The sequence below is a fragment of the Pongo pygmaeus genome, chromosome 3, assembly GCF_028885625.2.
Source record: "Pongo pygmaeus isolate AG05252 chromosome 3, NHGRI_mPonPyg2-v2.0_pri, whole genome shotgun sequence".
Classification (NCBI taxonomy): domain Eukaryota; kingdom Metazoa; phylum Chordata; class Mammalia; order Primates; family Hominidae; genus Pongo; species Pongo pygmaeus.
In genome coordinates, this window is record NC_072376.2 from 143958203 (window position 1) to 143979641 (window position 21439).

The following is a 21439-nucleotide window of genomic DNA, read 5'->3' on the forward strand; positions in this document are numbered from 1 at the left end:
TGTACATCATCTGTAGTTAATTTTAGATTACATGTCCCCATTATATTTAAAGAAATAAACACTTTTATATTTGAACTTCTTATTTCTTTCTCAAATGTGGTGTAAATATTCCTACCTCTTCAGGTTAGCTGGTGAATGAGTCATTCTCAATATGTAGGTATTGATCAGTTTATTATTAATGCTTTTGTTGTTGGTTAATGTTTATCTTTTGTTAAAAGATATCATTAAATTGCTAAGCATATAATCATGCTCTATGTAGATTGATGTGAATCCAAGATTGGCTGAACAACAGCCTTTTCTTTAATGGTTCAGGAATTCGTGCATGATAAAAAAAATTATTGGACTAGGGGCTACCATTAGAAACTTTCTTTTTCTCTGAAAAATATAATCAGAATAGTTCATCTCTGACATATCTGAAATAATTGGGCCAGGAAATTATTGAAATTAGTATTTTGCTGGACTTCTGAAAATCCACAAAATGCTTAATATATCTCCTAACACCTCCAGAGGATGTTAGATAACACAATATAGACACACCTGTTAATTTTGCCTTCTATTTTCCCCCACCAAATGTGTTAGAAAAAAATGTTTTGAGCTTTTAGAAATTTTTAGAAGTAAAAATTTTAGATCAGAGATATTGAACAGTTTATCATAATAAAGTATAATATAGGAAAGACTGGACAGATTAAGTTATATTTAAAAAGGAGGAAAAATGTATTGAATATTAATAATAGAATGTGAGAAGAATCAGAGGCACTATGCCTTGTTTAATACAGGAAACTGGGGACAACTAGTGAGGTTGGAGGTTGGAGTTCAAGTTGTGCCATATGCTCTGTCTGATCATCATTGGGAGCTTCCAGTTGGAGTATTTTCCCAAGCTATGTGGATGAATAAATGAACTTTTCTGGTCTGTTATCTCATCACTTTCTCCTAATGTGGATTTTAAGCAGTTTATAAACAATTTATTTCCACTTTTGGGAAAAAAATTAGAAACCCATATATTTGTTACATAATCTCATAATGATCTCCTAGCAATGCCTCTTCTCACTATTATGTAGTAGTGATTACAAGATTATTTAATATATATTAAGGATATAAGTTGCAATAACAAATTTTTACAGAAATCAGAAAAAGAGAAAAAAATAAATGCTTTAAATAAAATAACTTATTTCACCCTTCAGCACCACCCATCAGCAGATACTAATGATAGTTGTTGAAACATTTATCACAGTATTTAAATCACTTGCAATCCAAAGGCAATATTAATTTCACATGGTTTCCAAGCCAGCATTGCTATAGGTGTTTCTATTTGTTTTCAAGATGGATTTGACTAGATTTATAATTTGTCTAACTATACCTCAGAAATTAGAATTTTTAAATATATTCAGATACATTAACTTTACCTCTGCATTAACATTTTCATATAATTTTAAGATAAATTGTACAGTTTGCCAATAAAGTGACCATCAAATTAATGATTACTTCAGTAGTAGGAGGTTTATACCAACGAGTTAATTTTCATATAAAACCCATTGATTGCTGTAAGTTTATTTTTAAAGGGTTCCTTTTTTCATGTTTTTATATAAGTGTGATGCCTGACATATATTGGCCACTTGACATTCACTGAATGAATGCATGTTGGTAATAGGAAGACAAGTACATTATAGACCACGTGTTGATTTAAGAATCTGAGCTTAAAGAATACACTTGTATAATTATAGTAAAAAATAAAACTAAATTCTACTCATTAAGGTGTGATTTTTATCCTTCCCACTTTGAAGAATTGAATCAGATTTTGTAAAGTTTTTATTTTTTTCTGATAGATTAATACCCTGTAAAACTATCAAATATGGGGGCACAAATAGTACTATAGTTCCAAGACTTTTGGAAATATGTTAAACCTCTGTATTTAAATAGCAAAGAAAAAAATATTTACTAATCTCCTTCAAAACACATACTAATGCTACAGCTGAGAAAAGTCCATTTTCTAAACTAATATCCCTTTTAGTGTTTTCCAAGTAAACTTGCAAATAGGGCAAAATCAATTAAATTTAATAAAAATTTGGGGTGAGAAAAATAAGGTAGAAAGCAAAACAAATCTTACAATAAAATACTGGATAAAATAGCAGCAGGTTTGTCTCCTGGAATAGGATGCAAATGACACCAATTTGTTCATCAAATTACCTAAGATCCAAGAGGGAAAATGTTAGTGTGCATAGCGATGACTAATGTTTTATATTCTAAGTATGATTTGTACTTTTATGCAATCTCCTAAACAAGGAAAGTCAACAGAACCTGTAGCAGAGCTTTTTGTAAGGTTTTCATTCATTGTTTTAATTATTATGCACTTTTGACTTGTATTACTAAGGCTTCCTTAGCCTCACTTAAGAGTGTCTTAAGAGTTTAGATGGCCACACTCATCTCCATGTATAGTTGAGCCTGTGGTTATGGAAAACAAAATTAAGGTAGCTGATGTGTTCATAGGTAAATTGGGTGAGCATAAAGACTTGAATATAGTTATAGCATCATATAATTAGGAAATTTATTTTGCATTCTCTTTTATGGATTTTGAATCATTATAGTATACAGTGATCAGAAAATGTATTTTTGAATGTCTTTCTTTGGGGTGGTGGTGGTAGTATATCTACAATATTGGGAATAGGGATCTTAAAATTCTCAGGCTATATAAACAGTTAAATTGATGGAGCTCTTTCCAGGCTAACAGGTACCCCTTATGATTTCTGTGAGAAATGAATCAAAATGATAACATAATTTTAAGAGTGAATCTTCAAGCAAATTAATAAGCCAAAATTGAATATTGGGCATCAAATGAGAGCCAATTAACATATCTATAGTAAAATAAGAATACGTAATTGTGTATTTTAATGTATGTGATCCCCAGGGTTTGTATTTACTATGAATTTCCCCAAATGTCTTTATTATTTTGAAAAAACATTTTGAAGTGAAAAGAGAAAGTAGAGAGGCAGAGCAGAAGAATGAGAGAAAGAGAAAATGTAATCATTGGACTCATTAACCTTAGAAACAACTTTTTCCTTTTAGGCTTTATAATGATTCAATCTATATGTTATTAGGGCCTTTTATTAGCAAATGCAATTCCTACCTGGGTATACTTCAGAATACATTGTCTCTGCACCTCCCAGAACCTGAAATTTTAACTTTATCAATTATCTAAACATACACATATACGTAACATTAATTTCATGAATCTTGGTATAAAACTACTCCGGGGCTGGGTGTGGTGGCTCACGCCTGTAATCCCAGGACTTTGGGAGGCTGAGGCAGGTGGATTACCTGAAGTCAGGAGTTCGAGATCAGCCTGGCCAACATGGTGAAATCCCATCTCTATTAAAAATACAAAGAATTAGCCGGGCATGGTGGTGGACGCCTGTAATCTCAGATACTTGGGAGGCTGAAGCGGGAAAATTGCTTGAACCCGGGAGGTGGAGGTTGCAGTGAGCAGAGGTCACACCACTGCACTCCAGCTTGGGCAACAAGAGTGAGACTGTCTCAAAAAAAAAAAAAAAAAAGCAAAACAAACAAACAAAAAAACAAAACCTTCTCCCACTATTTTATAATCTCACCTTCTATAATGGAAAATAAATGAGATAATATAAATACTGTTAGAAGGAAAGATGCATTTCTGTTGACTTCCTGAAGGCAATCAATCAGACAACCCATAGCATACCTTGAAAACCCAAAACCACTTGTGATCATGAGCAAGAATTTTCTGAGTCAGATAAAATAAAAAACCCAAACTCGTGTCCCAATTTGCTGCACGTCTCTCAATGCTGCTTTCTCACAATTCTTCTGTGCCAATTATTTTCCCTTTTAAGAAGTTCCTGAATTGATTGTGTTGTTCATTATCTCCTATGTCTTTATTTTTGCTTAATTTCTACAATGGGTTTACCCTCCTTGGTTTCCTGAAGGAGATTCTGTACTGTTTTATTAAGCCCATCTGTTATTTCTCATTTCCTAAAAGAATTTGCCAGGAACAAGTGGGTACCAAAAATATGGCTTTTTATTTCCAAAAAAAAGTAAGCCCTCATATTTACACATTGTTTATCTTAGCTTGCATTTTAAAACATTAAATCTTGAGTCAGTGGTTCTTAATGACAACTTCTCATTTGTCATTTGTGATTAATTTGTGACTTCAGTTTCAGGAGTCATGGTTTTCTCCATGTGAAAAATGTCAATCAAATTAGCGAATATCTTAGTCACTGTTTATTCATCATTCTTTGATTAGTTGTTCTCCTACATTATTATTTCTATACTCAGGGGCTCTTATATTTATTCATTCATTTCTTCTTGTATAAAAGGCCTTTAGCATTATTCTGGATCCTTTTAGGTAGTATTAGTTCTCATGTTGTTATATTTTCCTCACATTCATGTATATATTGCATAGGGAAATTTTGACCTACATATTTTAGTTTAAATTTTATTAAATTGAATCTTACCATATGGCTTATCAGTATTAGAATGTATTTGTTAGTATACTGTTTTCCATTCTCAACATTCAAAAACAGTGTTGTTTTTGTGAGCATCAGTCTACCATAGCCTAATTCTAATTCAATTGGTTAAATGGTTGGTTTAAGGATTACTTCTTTTTGTCTGCTACTGCACAGAAATACATATTTTTTTCCCTAAAACTCTCATAGCATATAGCATACAGAACTGGCTCAGATCTAAAAACTAAAGATTGTTGTATTTTTAAGGGTTAAATTCTATCTTATTTCAAGTAATTAAGTTAGGCTATTGGCTTTTGAATATTCATTTTTCATAATTTTATCCCAAATGCACACACATTGTGCCTGAGACAGAGTCAGATTTGTTATTACTCACAGTAAATAATGAGTGCATTGTCTCCCCCATTGTTCTCATGCTTACTGCTGGGATGATGCAATGAGAATTCTATGTAATTCTCCCTACAAATGTAGCCAGGTACTCTATAGGCAAGCCAGGCACTCTACAGGATAAAAGTATGCTCTGCTTACAAGGGGAAGGAGACAGTTTTCCCAAACTCCACCTGAAAAGATCTCCTTGGAAAAGTAATGGACCTGAGTCTTTATTCCAAACCTATAGTATGTAAAAAGATTTTCTGTAGTAGCCAGAAAGCAGAATGTGTCTGAGTTTTTAGGGCATAAAGACATCTTCACTTTCTGTGGCTTTATTCCTTTTGACATATAAATACATACAGAAATAACTCTCTAGGCTCTTTCTCTCAAGGGCTTAACCTAGGGACCTAGTACAGGCTGTAACCATTTGGCTCTGTCAGGAAAGTAAGAGAAAAAAATGTTTATCACTTCAAATCAATGGAATCTATTAGACACATGTCTAAAGATCTAATTCTCATGGTAAGTGAAGTCTCAGGAGACTAAAATCTTTTGCAGTAGCAGAGAGGAATCCAGGGAAATGTATTTCCAGATATAGAAACAAACTCATATAGCTTCAGTGCAATTTTCAATCTGTACATCAGACTTTGCTTTGTAAAAATACACCCAAAACATAGCACACAACATCTGTATGTAGGCCATGTCATGGCTTGACCAATCTATATTGATTTTGGCTAATATTTGTTGAACTTAGTTATGTATCTGCATTTTGCCTGTTTTTTTATGTATTCTCTAAATCCTCCTGAAGCCAGAAGTTTAGTATAGGCAAGTCCTTCTCATGGCAGTGGTAGAATCACCAAGTGACAAGCAAAAATTCCTCAAATCATTTGTATTTTGAGCCTTTGCTAGATATGGGCACACCATCACTTTTGCCATTTTTTCATGGCCAAAGTAATTTAAATGGTTGAGCCTTGCATAAAAGGCATAGCACTGAAAACTTATATGGCATTTTCCCTGGAAGTGAGCAAAATAGGATATGAATTGATATGCAATATAGTAATGTAGATATTTAGGGGACGGTGGCAGACGGAGAAATCAGAGGTTTTGCTCACAAGGAACCAGTGTGTGATGTTTAAATTAGATTTCGGAGAAATAATCCTCATGGATAAAAATAAAGAGATGGTTGTGGTGATGTTGAGTGACAGTACAGCAAGGATATTTGATTCTTCTGTCATTAGTGTTATATGCACATATATGTGGTTACATTATTTTTTCAGACACATTTGTCATAGGTCTAAAATGAGGTTTTTAAAGTGCTGTGAATATATACACCTATTATGAACCCATACAAATTAAAAAATAAAAAGTTCACATTTAAAGTATACAAAATTAAAGTAACAGCATTATGATTCGGAAATAAATATATAAATGTGCAATGGTGAGACCATATATACAAAGAGAACTCTGACTGACAACCTCAACAACCAGCCCAGGAATCCAATCCACAACCTATGCAGCAATCAGCTCCAGAGGGTCTACACTTGGTCTAACTAACTTGAGTGCATTTTTGCTCCCTGCCTCCAGTTTTCACTTTAGGACCAACAAGAGAAAACCAAATATACTGCACTAACCGATCACGTGAGATGACCTTCTTCTACTCTTAGCTTCTAGACATAAATCATCTCCACCTTCCCCAAGACAGCAACCTCCAATCAGAGTATACCTGATGGCTTCCCTTTTTTACACTATAAAGCTTTCTCAATTTTCTGTCTACATTTGAGTTTTTGCCAAATCAAAATGATGATGGGGACTCCCTTGCAAACTGAATGAATAAATAAGCTTTGCTTCTTTTCCCATGTGGGTAGTCTTTATTTATTTCCACAATATATTATCAAGACATATTTTAAAAAAACAGCAAAATTTTTCTTGCTTCAGAAAATCTAATTTTAAATATAGTTTTGCAGATTTAAAAAACAATAGGTGAAAGTTATGCCAATAGAAAATGGGATGGACATTTTCAATAGCATATCACCTTCTTATATATTCAGAATAAGTCTTTCCTCCCATCCCATCAGACTTTACTGAAATTATACATTCTTGTAATTAAATGGCTCTCTTAAATTGTTGTAATGGTATCATGACTTGGAAAACTTTCTTTTACTCTTTAGTGTTAAATTATTTGTTGTGGATATCTGCGAAAAACAGTACAGTTTATGGAATCTTTCTCCAGAATATCTTAATTGTAGACTACATGAAATAACTTACCCCAGAATTTTCATTGTTTCACAACTAGTCAAGCTAGGGCACCACTCACCATAAGCAATAAATAACTAAATTTGACTGACAATGATCCATGAAAAGTTACCTAGGCCATACTTAGGGCAAAATCATAAGTTAGGCAAAAAGAAGAGGTGTGAACTTCTTGCATTTTAAGGACTTCTGAAGGAAGAGATTTCATGGCTGAAAGTCACTCTAATATATAATAGCTCTCCCTAACAGGGAAAAATTCTTTGTGAAACTCTTTGTGTTGTATATGAGGATGTTGACTTTGAGTTTAATACAGACATAGAGATAGGTTAGACATCCTTTCCTATGCCATTGTTACGTGCTAACATTTGTGAAGTAGGGAGTCAACTATTCTTGTTTTTCTTTTCCATAACTAGGGATTTTACTGCGAAATATTTTACTCATTATTTCTTCTCTGAAATATTTTTTGTGGGTTTCTTGAATTTATAAGCCTTGAAGAGACACAGAGATTTATAAATAAACTGTTAGAGGCTTAATAGAAATTATCTGATATTTTGCTCCTCAATAGCATATTTTACAGACTACTGCTGCTCAAACAGTGTGACTTGATTAAAATATTTTTGTGCAATGTATATATTTATAGACATATATGTGCAATGTATATAAGTACATTATATATACAATACTTATTAACAGTGTCTGTGTCTCTTTTGGAATCAGATATAATACAAAAGAGGTATTTGTTTTCTATTAATTGCTGTCTATGTGCCAAAACATTTGTTACAACTGTTTCTTATGGAATAACATATATTGAAGACAAAACAAACATTCTTTCAGAATTCAACTTTTTCATATGTACAGCCTAAACCTTAAAATTTGTTCTCTTAATCTTTACTATTTAAACGATTTATATTTTGTTCTAGGTACAAAAGCCAGTGTGTCTTTTGAAAAAATAATACATTTTTAAAATTAAGAAATGTTTTTAAGTGACTTTACAATTTTTAACATATGTAAAGCTCTTGCAGTAGTACCAAGGGGCATGCTAGTGCTATATAAATGTTTGCTATTATTATTAGTGTTAGTATGACTCTTATTACGAACTATTTAGACAGAAATTTCAGAATAAGTTTTCACTAAATATAAGGTATAATATCATCAACATTTCAATATTATAACACTAGATTAAAAAGATGTGGCACATAATATTGTTACACCCACTTACAGGAGAATAAAAGTATCTCACTGCTACAAAGCAAAACAAGGTTTATATCACAGTGGTTGTGGTCATTGTATTTAATCTTTGATGGTTTGTTCGCAATTATTTTTATCAGTCTCTTCAGAATACAATTCTTACTTTAAAGTGAAAAGATTGCATTTGAGGTTGTGTAATTGGTTTATACTCATTTGTAGTTAGGCTACATAGTATTAAAAGAAAAACAACTTTTTTGCAAACTTTTTAGCAAAGAACAAGAGATATTACTGGCCCTTGCTTGATACAATAATTGGGGGCCTTGAAACTGTTATTGCCTTCATTTATTTGCTTGAGTTTTTAAATGCTTGTTACTAACTGTGGTATAGATGCTAAGTATCCTAGTGGGCATGTTTGTATGCCATACCTCTGGAAGAAAACATATAATTATATGAGTTCAACTGCTGTAATAATTTGCACACCCAAAGCCAGGACTCAGAGAGACAGCAAAGTTTATTGAAAGATCTAAATTCCACGGGGGGAAAAAAAGGGTGTCTAATGGATGGCAAAGCATTATAGCCCATTATATTCTGGGAACGCTATGTAGAATATCCACCCCACTAAATTAGGACAAATAGTATTAGAAATTCAGGAAGAAAAGTGAGCATGTTACCAATTTTGTGTTTCTTGCTTCTTTTATGGTAAAACCTAGACATATTATATTATATTTGCAGTTTAACTCACTGTCTTTTACTCTTTTCCTAACTGCAAAATGTAATGTAAACAGTTTAAAATGAATGAGGTTACATACCGACTTGTCCTTGTATTCTTTTGTGGCAGTATTGTACCCAGGTTATGGATTCTGTTCCGTAACACGTAACTGTCTTACACGTATATCAGATAACAAGTCATTTGAAAGGAGGGACACTTTTTTACGTATTATCACAATATCATTTTATAATCTTATATGCTTAATAGGTAAGATGATAATGAACATTTCAGGATTGCAAAATGGTAAATTGTATGAGAATGAGTACAATACAAGAATTCTGGCATAATACTAAAAGGACAGCTTAGTACAATTATGAATAATTCTTGGTAGGAAAATTGAGCCATTTAATGCAATACAATAAAAAACTTGGCTTGCAGACATGGTTATTTGCATTGCTGGAAGTAGTTTAGCAATTCTCCCAGAAGGAAATTATTTTTAGAAAGTGTGTGATAAAATTAGTAAAGAATTGAATAAGTTAATGATTCATTCAGCAACTCTGGCAATGCTGCATAATCTATAGGTTACATATGTGTTTTAGGTAAATAATAAAGAAACTTGGGATACCAAATTGAAGGAGAAATGTGCTGTATTATTCTTGCAGAAAAAAATCTATATTTCATTCAATTTAATAATTGAAGCAAATGCAGCAACAAGACCTGATGTTTATCCACTGATTAGTGTACTTAGTTCTCAAATACAGTATCACAGATAAATTTATGTAAAATTGATAAATGAAAAAGAAAAATGCCTGAAAAGAAATAAAAGTATGGCAACAATAAATCAACAAATTGAACTTCTAATGAGGGCACAGAAATTATAAAAAGAAAGGGAAAGTGTGGAATTTAAGAATACAATGAGTAAAACTTAAAAATCAACTAAGGTAAACCAACTTTAGATTCGTAATGTCAGAAAAGAATTGATAAACTTAAATATAAATTGACTTTAAAAATGTGAAATACAGAGAGAAAAAACAAGTTTGAGCCTAAAAAATAAACAGAACCTCACAGACCTGTAATAAAACATCAAATATTTTAGCATAATTGCAAATGGAGTTCCAGAAGATTGAAAAAAAGAGAAAACTAACTTTGAAATCCAATTTTTTCTTATTTTATTTATTAGTGGTTAATAAGCATGTGAAAAGATGTTCAACATCATTATTAATTAAGAAAATACAAAATATCCAAGGAGATATTTCTGTATATTATTAGAATTGTTATACAAACAAACAAACAAAGTAAGGATGTAAAGAAACTCAAATCATTCTATTATTCTGAGGTTAATGTAAAATTGTACATCCATTTCAGGAAGTTAGTTAGTTTCTTAAAATGTTAAATATAAATTAACCCTACAACCAAATATATATCCAAGAAAAGACAAGTACACAAGTGTTTAGAATGTGTTACCGACAATAGCCATAAAAGTGGAAACAATTCAAATGCTCTTCAACTTGTGGAGGGATAAACAAAATGTGGTATATCAATACAATAAAATATTAAGCAAATTAAAAGGAATAACTACTGATATATAGCACAACTTAGATGAATCTCAAAAATATTAGTATGAGTAAAGGAACTCAGATCCAAAATAGTACACATTGTATGTTCCATTTATATGAAAGCTTTAGAAAAGATAAATTAAAAGAAAAAGAAAACAGATAAGCTCTTGCCTTGAGCTAATAGGAGAAGCAGGAGTTAAGTGAAATTAATACAAGGGAACTTTTGGGGTAAAGAAATATTCCAAACCTGAATTTTGTTATGAGTTGCACAACTCTACAAATGTATTAAATCATTAAATTTTAAATTTATGATGGATGAACTTTATGTTTTGTAAATCATCCATCAATAAAACTGTTAAAAAGTACTGAAATCATCATTAATCAAGAGTATGAGGTCTAAAAAATGACAATGTCCATGGAGGATGGCATTGCGGTCATAGCCTGTGATTATCCCTGTAGTATACAACATATAGGAGACATAAAGCAGTGCTAAATTATGAATTATTAGCCTTCTTATTGCTATTACACATGGAAGGTGAAGAGCTGGTGAGTCTTGAAACTGCATCCAATGGGCAGTAAAAACATGACCGTTCCAGAGGAAAGCACAGATCTTTTATTCAGGAGCAAAATAAATTTGTTTAAAATTACAGATATAGTTCTATAGAAGTATTGTATATGGTAATTCAATTTTCCTTAGAAGGATCATGAGAGAAATTTGCTATATCTTATAAATGCCTCACCATGGTTCTGAGGTTAATGTATATTGGCTGTAGATAACTGAAGGTAAAACAAATGTCAGAGTTCATTGTGGCCTGATTCCTCTCATCCAAAGTAGAAAAGGTCCTAAAAAAATAAGAAGTTTTTGTCTAACTCACTCAGCAGAAAATATTCTCACTTTAACATAGTTTTTCTAAAGAATATTAAGACCATCACATACAATGTATGCATTGCATATTTCCCTCTTTCCAAGCAGAAAGCCAGAAACTGGACAAAACACTCATTTTGTCAAACCATTTTATTGCTTCATAGGGACATACTGTACTTATTGCCACTGTAGATACAAAATTTTTCTTATTTTAAAAACTGAAATTGTCCGTGTCTTTTTTTTGTCCTTGTCTGCCCATGTTGTAGAAAACAATTTGTTAAAGTTATCTTGATAGATTTCTTCAGATGAAGGAAAATGATATCAACTTGGTTATTACAGAAAATATTTTGTCATAATCTGAGTTTGAATATAAATTTATTAAACATGTTCAGTTGTCTATGCCCAGGGAAGAAAAAAGAAAATTAAATAAATATGTGGGTTTCTGAGTATGTGTATATATCACCATCAGGAGACACCTGCCAGTAATTTTATTACACACTCCACAAATATTTTTTTATATGCTGGTGAGTTATGGCTGCTCAATGACGTTTAAGTATATTTTACAAGGAGATACGAAAGACACTGCCAACTGACATGAAACTCAACTAAATAATACAATTTGGATTGAAAGCCATCTAGGCACTGTAATTGCTCACCATAATGCAACTTAATAGAAAACAGTCAAGCTAGTACAGCAATAAATAAATAAATAAATATAAAATTAAAAAAACAGACAACAGGTGTATTTATGCAAACCGTAGTGCAGAGAATGGACCATGTTAGAGAATTCATACGGAAAAAAAAATGTCTGATTACTAAAAAGGAGGCTCTTTTGATAGGCTATAGTTTTAGAACAATTAAATATTGAACTAGAGTTGTTAAAGTGTATTTAATAACATCTAAACTATGAAAGGGTCAGTAGATAGAGATTAAGTCATTTCTCTGGTAACAATTTCTCCAGTGCCAGTCTCTTGTCTTCATCAAGAAACAAAAGAGACATATAAAGAATTATATGCTTTTTTTCTTGTAAATTTGTTGGAGTTCATTGTAGATTCTGGATATTAGCCCTTTGTCAGATGAGTAGGTTGCGAAAATTTTCTCCCATTTTGTAGGTTGCCTGTTCACTCTGATGGTAGTTTCTTTTGCTGTGCAGAAGCTCTTGAGTTTAATTAGATCCCATTTGTCAATTTTGGCTTTTGTTGCCATTGCTTTTGGTGTTTTATACATGAAGTCCTTGCCCACGCCTATGTCCTGAATGGTAATGCCTAGGTTTTCTTCTAGGGTTTTTATGGTTTTAGGTCTAACATTTAAGTCTTTAATCCATCTTGAATTGATTTTTGTATAGGGTGTAAGGAAGGGATCCAGTTTCAGCTTTCTACATATGGCTAGCCAGTTTTCCCAGCACCATTTATTAAATAGGGAATCCTTTCCCCATTTCTTGTTTTTGTCAGGTTTGTCAAAGATCAGATACTTGTAGATATGTGGCATTATTTCTGACGGCTCTGTTCTGTTCCATTGATCTATATCTCTGTTTTGGTACCAGTACCATGCTGTTTTGGTTACTGTAGCCTTGTAGTATAGTTTGAAGTCAGGTAGTGTGATGCCTCCAGCTTTGTTCTTTTGGCTTAGGATTGACTTGGCGATGCGGGCTCTTTTTTGGTTCCATATGAACTTTAAAGTAGTTTTTTCCAATTCTGTGAAGAAAGTCATTGGTAGCTTGATGGGGATGGCATTGAATCTGTAAATTACCTTGGAAAGGATGGCCATTTTCATGATATTGATTCTTCCTACCCATGAGCATGGAATGTTCTTCCATTTGTTTGTATCCTCTTTTATTTCCTTGAGCAGTGGCTGGGTATATACCCAAAGGACTATAAATCATGCTGCTATAAAGACACATGCACACGTATGTTTATTGCCGCATTATTCACAATAGCAAAGACTTGGAACCAACCCAAATGTCCAACAATGATAGACTGGATTAAGAAAATGTGGCACATATACACCATGGAATACTATGCAGCCATAAAAAATGATGAGTTCACGTCCTTTGTAGGGACATGGATGAAATTGGAAATCATCATTCTCAGTAAACTATCGCAAGAACAAAAAACCAAACACCGCATATTCTCACTCATAGGTGGGAATTGAACAATGAGAACACATGGACACAGGAAGGGGAACATCACACTCTGGGGACTGTTGTGGGGTGGGGGGAGGGGGGAGGGATAGCAATGGGAGATATACCTAATGCTAGATGACGGGTTGGTGGGTGCAGCGCACCAGCATGGCACATGTATACATATGTAACTTACCTGCACATTGCGCACATGTACCATAAAACCTAAAGTATAATAATAATAATAATAATAATAAAAAAAAAAAAAAAAAAAGAATTATATGCAGTCAGAAATTCCTGAGTAGTCACCCCACCAAAAAATTTATTTTATTTCAGGTAAGGCTGAATCACAACCACATCTGTAGAAGTAAGCACATTTCCAAAGAGTTCAATCCAGAGGTTCACCATTTGGGCAGGTTTAGCAGATGCATCTTGGAAAAAGACTGGTGAAGATGCCTGAAAGAAATATCCTCGGCAATTCCTGACATAAGAGAACACTGATTAGTAATGCAATCCTCATATTACCACCAAGAAAGAAGAAAACAGTCCTGCTCTTTGCAAGGGATCAATGAATCCATGGGGGGATAATGTGAAAATTTTATTTTATTTTTCTTGTTTCCCCCCCCGCCCCCCACAGGGCTTGGCTGACAGCAGACCACAATAAGAAAGTTAGGGAGATACATTCAGAATAAGAGTTTAGAGTTGTTGTCCAGAAGTTGATTAATTTGGATATAGTGAAAGGGCTAAACACTGTGCATATGTTCATTTGGGAAGAGATATTTGGGAAGACATTCCCAAATATCTCTTCCCACCTTCCCTCTACTGCTAAACCCAATTCCACCGGCCATCAGTATGAGACAAAAGAGAATGAAAAGAGAGATAGTCATCCAGAGGGGCACAGAAAGGACTTAAAGGGAACCAGGTTCAGGAAAAGGGAGTGGGAAGTGACACGATCCACACAGGACATGGTTTCTTCATGGACTGTGGATGGGCTGTGTTGCTGAGTGAGAAAACCTGAGCCAGTCATAAGAGAAGGAAGAACCCTCACTTGAAAATCACCTTTTCAATAAATGATTTGAGAGTTCTGTGCCTATGTTTTGTGTTATCTTTTTTTGGAGGGACAACAAAGCACATTTAGAAAGTCAAAGACAAGGCAATATTAGGGAACAATAAACAGAGACGAGGATATAGCACAATCTTATATTTTAGGGTCCATGTATTAAAATAAAGAGACCAATTAATATTCTCACATTAAGCACTGACCTTAAAATATATTGTTGCCAGAGAAAATAAATTATGAAATGAGACTGAACTATAAGAATGGTTATTGTTTGGTATTAGTACACACTTTATTTCCTTGCCTTGATTCTTTTTAAATATATGGAGGCCCTTTTTATTTCTGATTGGCTGAAGTACATGGAAGATGACAAATTCACTATACACTGGAATTAAGTGTTCTATGATTAGGACTGCCACACAGAAAAAGCTTAAAAGTTTGAAAAAATTTAGTAACATGATTTATTATTGTATGGGCAATAATATGGGAAAGGCTAGGCCTGAATGACAAATAATTTCTAAAATATCATCACGTTAATAAGATAGTAGTTAATTTTTTGTTCTGCCACTGTCTCTCCTCTACTGTATAGTTAAGCACTCTAGAACACTTGACCTACAAGGCTGCCAGTAGGCGAGGGAGAGGACAGATATTCCAAAGATGATTTTATGGCTTGTGCATGGAAAAGGTACGAATTATTTCTATCAACATCTCACTAGCTACAACAGAGTTATATGACTATCCAACAGCAATGGAAGCTGGAACATGTACTAACTTGTGTGCCCATGAAGAAAAGAAAAGGCACATTGGTGAGGAGCAAGAGCATTTCCAGTTACAGCTATTTTAGAAAAATGTTTGGTTTTAAGAAAATAGATATATAAAAATAATATAAAATTTAACTATATATTTTAGTGGAAATTTGGAATATAAATAATTGAGCCACATTAAAATTTTGAGTTATAAATTAATGTCAGAGTCTCCTTAATGTTAAAATCACACTAATTCTGAGTTCTTTAGTCACAGATAAATAGCAAACTCACATATTATCCTTGGATTCCTTCCTTAATATTTTCAGGAATTTCCCACTAGTAATATTTGTAGTCCAAAAAATCCCATTCTACCAATTTTATGCCATCTTTCTCTGCTATTGGAGTACAGCACCTCTGGCTGCTTCTGTGTTTTTAAGTTCTCTTCTGCCCTTCTTGCTCATCATAATTCCATTCTGTAAGTCATATTTTCATGCAGTGGTAATTTGACTTCGGGGAAGAAGCAAATATCTTTCAAAACTGTCAAAAGTCCATGTAAATCAGGCTAGTACTTAACAAAGAAATAATAAAAGCTGGGAGGATACCAGATGTACAATTCTGAGGATAACCTAACTTGCCACTGGTGGTTCAAATTCTAAAATCCTGCACGCATTCCCTGCTTAGCTAGAGCAGGACACCATCACTGATTGGAAGAGAGAATGGTGCACTCTCTGAGCCCACCCTCATATCTCTTCACATGGAACTCTTGTCCTCCAACTTTTCCTACCTCTGAAATAAGAATAGAAAATTTTCTCACACTACTCTGTTCAAGATAGTTCTATGCTTCCTGAAACCAAAATATACTAGGGCAACATGATGTACATAGCCTTCAATAATTGATAAAATGGAGCAGAATAATTCTTTAAGACAGAGGTGTCCAATCTTTTGGCCTCCCTGGGCCACGTTGGAAGAAGAAAAATTGTCTTGGGTCACAAATGAAATACACTAACACTAACAATAGCTGATAAGCTAAAGAAAAAGAAAAGAAAAGAAAAGCAAACGTCAAAAATATCTCATAACGTTTTTAGAAAGTTTACAAATTTGTGTTGGGCTGCGTTCAAAGCTGCCCTGGGCTACATGTGGTCCACTTGTTGGACGGGCATGCTTTAAGAGGAAAAACAAACAAAAAACCTGTCAATAATTTTTAATAGGCATAGATCTATTAATAAATGTATGAATAAATTATATTGTGAAACATCCTAGACAATGTCTTTATTATCAGATTTCTAAAGGGTTTTAAAAATGTTCTTATTTTGGGTATTTTTACATTTACCTATAACTTAAAAGTGTCACACTTGGAAATGAAAATTCAATGAAATAATTTTAAAATCTAATAGAAGTGACAATGTGATGAAATGTTCTACATTAAATCAAATATTATATTTTTTATATTTGCAAATATATCTTATTACCTATAGGTTAATGAAATATCTTTTATTGAGTAATATTCTTATATATTTTGAAACATCCTATATATTTAATCTGCAGCAAAGTTTATAAAGAAAATCATAACAATAACATCTTTTTATAAGAATACAATTTAAAATATGTTCAATTTTAAAATTTAAAATATGTTCAACATAATTATAAGAAATTTTGAAATTTAAAATATGTTCAACATAATTATAAGAAAACAGATTTGAATAGCAACAAGATTATTTTTATTCTGGGGAATAATTTTATATTATATATGGTAATAAGATTTATGAAAGAATCAGTTTATTCAATATATCAATATGAGATCCAAAATTTATGGAATATATCTCAAAATCAAGCTTAATAATGAAAGATATTTCAATTGTATATTACGATGTACTTTTGAGATTCTAAAAGAATATTGGCTGGTAAAGGTACCTGAGTAAAAATCTATTACATACCGTTTTTATAGTAATGGATTACGGGTGAGTAGTTCATTTGTCAACAGCCCCAGTCATCATCAATATTCTGAATATGATGTAGCAAACACAACTGAAATGTCAGAGCAAACAATCCAATAATGTAGTATTCTTTTATTTTTATTTAAAATTTAGCTTCATCAAGAAAATAAAAAGCTACCTTACATTTTCTGATAATTTGTAACAGTATTGCAAGTATTTATTTTCAAAAAAGTTACACATTGTTATACTTAGTGATTATAGTCATTAGGTTCTATTAGTTGGATTATATCCCAAGCGTTGTGTCAAAAGTTTAAGTCAATTCTTTCCTTGAGTATTTTATTCTTAAATATTTTTTAATAGGGCTTAAAAATGTTTGCTGTTCAAATACCTGGCTTTATATTGTGATTCTTGCCATGACCTTATATAGTTTATCAGATAAATCTTTCTATCTTATGCCTGAACTATGAGAGGTGAGTATAATATTAACTAGCTGTTTATCTAACTTGTTATTCAATATCCTCTATTTAAATCACCATTTAAGAAATATAATTTAGAACATAAATTTAGAATAATTTTCCCTAAGTACTAGTATGTCTTCTTTTCCAGTAAACTACAAACCTTTTTAAGCATAGTATTTAGAATAATAAAGAGTGAGTTAAAATTATCATTTTATTGTTTCTAATTCATAACTACATAATTTTTTGTTATTTAATCAAATTATTCCACCCGATCAAGACACCATGTTTCATCTAGAATTAATAATAGTATACATCTGCTGAAGACTTCGTAAGTTTTAAATTTAAAACAGTATGTGATACAACTCTCTAAATTTCAAATATCAATTCAAATGTTAGTAATTAGCATATTTGTAATAAATTAAATGATTATGGTTTGTACCAGGCATCAATGAATTGAAGTCCAGTCAGGCTGCTTGTTTCTATCAATAAAATTTAATTGGAACACTGTTATGACAAATTGTTTACATATTGTCTATGATTGCTTTCTTGCTACAAAGGCAGAACTGAGAGACCATGCAGCTTGCAAAACTGAAAATATTTATTCTCTGGCTGATTATGAATTAATTTATTAACCTCTGATTATGCTATTAATTATGTAAATGTTTTAGTTTTTGTCATCAAGACTGCTGGACGTATAAATGTCATTAAAACAATAGTGCCTTATGTCCTATTTTTAAAATCTTCAATTATTACATTGGTCTATAAGCATGATTGTCTTTATTACTTACAACATTTGGCTCAAATATCACTGTTAATTAGCATGTATGTTATCACAAGTTCATAGATTTTTTTAAGGTTTTTTTTTGTGTGTATGTGTGCGATTAGTATAAAAAGATCAGTGCTTTTTTCTAGTCTTACAAGCATGGATGAATGTAACCAAGTTAATAACATATAGATATATAAATATATAAGCTTATATATTTATATCTATATATAAATATATAAAAATATATAAATTTGTACCTATATAAATATATAAGCTTATATATTTATACCTATATATCAAATGTCACATATCACATATCATTCATAGATAGATAGATATGAATATTTTCATGTTCCTGCTGGGAATTTTTAGTTAAGACTTTAATTTCTGAATTTATTTTATTTTATGTATGTACGTAAGTATGTATGTGCTTACTTTCTTATTTTTGTTTCCAGGGCTGAGGATGGTAGTCCCATCTTCAACCATTTTCTCTGCTTGTCTTCAGTGATACAACTCTCTTCAGGCACTCACACTGCTTCCTGTGGATTAAGGCAGAAGCAGAAATCCTACAAGGGAACTGAACATGATGGGGAAGCTGGTTGTTCACCTTCATCTAACCTTTTACGGTGTAGAAACAGTGAGTTGATGGGAAATTTTCTGCACACTTGGTGCTGGGCAGAATGAGGGCACAAGCATCATGGATGTGGAAGTTGAATTCGCTTACCATCTGCTCAGAGATTTTCACTTCTCTGTGACCCCACAAACTATCCTTTCTTCATATTTGAGCCCTCGGCTATTTCTGGTGATAAACTCAATGCTGTATATTTGGTTTTGGTTTTCTTTGTGGAGAAAGAAGACCGTTTTCTTCTATGCTGCCATTTTGGAAACCTGAATTTATTTTATTAATATTCTTCCATTTGAGTTGAGTTGTGAAAATGTTTGGAATCTCTTGCTATTTTATATGCAAAGTACATCTGTGTACTTCGCTATAGTCAGTTTTGCTATAGTCAGTCAGTTTTGCTATAGCACAAAATATGTGTTATTATGCAAGACTGCACTGAGAAAACTAGAGGGCTTACAGAATGATGTTAAAAACTTAGTAACACACATTTTTAAAATGCAGAATCCTAATTAAGAGTCACAGAGTTTTACATATGACCATTTTTTAATAAATCCATAATACATAGAAAATACCTGAAGTTTACTTGTGGAAGGATTGCAGCTTGTGAGTTATTCTGAAGTGATGGATGGATGATAATCTGAAATGTGATGGAATGTTATACTATAAGATCATGTGACACAATGGTAGTGGTAGATGTGTAAGAGGTATGATGTGTGTATTTGTGTCTACGTGTGTCTGTGAATTGATTTGGTTGTGAGCAATTTTCCACATTCATTTAGTTTCCCACACATGAAATAATGCATAAGAAAATGTGAAATTTGCATTAATCTAAAATTGTTTATTAGTGTATCAATTGCCTTGGAATAAATTTGTATTTATAAGCAAGTATTACAGCAAAGCTTAATATACATGGAGATCATTTCTCAATCTTTTCTTTCTTTGTTTGCTAGTAAACTATGACACATCATACATACATGAACATCTTTCTTCTTAAGCCTACAGTCTGGAACAAATTCCAGGCATGATGTCCCAGATTACCTTATCCAAATTCTTTACTTCCATACTATCCAGCAGCTAAATAGTCTCCTAAGCTGAATAAATCCCTTTGCCCAAAATGAAAAAGAATGAGAATTTAAAAAGCCCTAACAGCAAATCTTTCAGAGGACCTAGTCTGTAAGATCACAATTTTCATGGCTAAACAAAATAAATCTATTATATTCCAGTTTCATTGATTTTTCTCTATGATCACATATTATTTATTATTTCTCTACATCTATTTGAAAAGGTTTATTTGGTAGAATAGTAATTACAGAGTTACATGATTTATTCAAAATTATATATTTTATTTGCTACAAAAATAAACATTTATTTACAAAATTATATTTACATAAAAATATACTGTACCAGCATTTTTACAAAACTCATAAAGTTTGTTTTAAAAAAAACCCTTGTCCACATTGTGCCCTCTGTTACACAATTTGGTGCAAATAAATTCCTAGAATGCTTAGAAAAATTTCTCCTATCCCCAATATTAGCCTCACATTTGTTCTTCCCAAATTGAATTTAGAGAGTGAAATGATGAACAAAGAATCAAAGTTGTGCTCACTTTGGCAGCACATATAATAATATTAGAATGATACAGAGAAGAGACTAGCATGGTTCCTGCACAAGGATGACACACAAATTCATGAAGCATTCCATATTTTTACACCAATAGACAAGCAGAGAGCTAAATTATAATGAAATCCCATTCACAATTGCTAAAAAGAGAATAATATACCTAGGAATATAGCCAACAAGGGAAGTGAAGGGCCTGTTTAAAGAGAACTACAAACTGCTGCTCAAGGAAATAAGAAAGGACATAAACAAATGGAAAAACATTCCATGCTTGTGGGTAGGAAGAATCAATATAGTGAATATGGCCATACTGCCCAATGTAATTATTAGATACAATGCTATTCCCATTAAACTACCATTGACATTCTTCACAGAATTAGAAAAATCTAATTTAATATTAATATGAAACCAAAAAAGAGTCCGTATAGCCAAGAAAATCCTAAGCAAAAAGAACAAAGCTGGAGACATCATGCTAACCAACTTCAAACTATGCTAAAAAGCTACAGTAACCAAAACAACATGGTACTGGTACAAAAACAGACACATAGACCAATGGAAATAAAAGAGAGCTCAGAAATGAGACCACACGTCTACAACCATCTGATCATCAACAAACCTGACAAAAACAAGCAGTGGGAAAAGGATTCCTCATTTAATAAATGGTGTTGGGAAAACTGGCTAGCTATATGCAGAAAATTGAAA

General features: G+C 32.4%; 1 non-coding gene across 1 annotated transcript; it reads left to right on the top strand.

Moving 5' to 3' along the window:
* The first annotated feature begins 20718 nt into the window (after positions 1-20718).
* On the top strand, positions 20719-20827 carry LOC129035880 (U6 spliceosomal RNA). Its single transcript, XR_008502374.1, has one exon. It is a non-coding gene; the product is annotated as a U6 spliceosomal RNA (small nuclear RNA).
* The last annotated feature ends 612 nt before the right edge of the window (positions 20828-21439 follow it).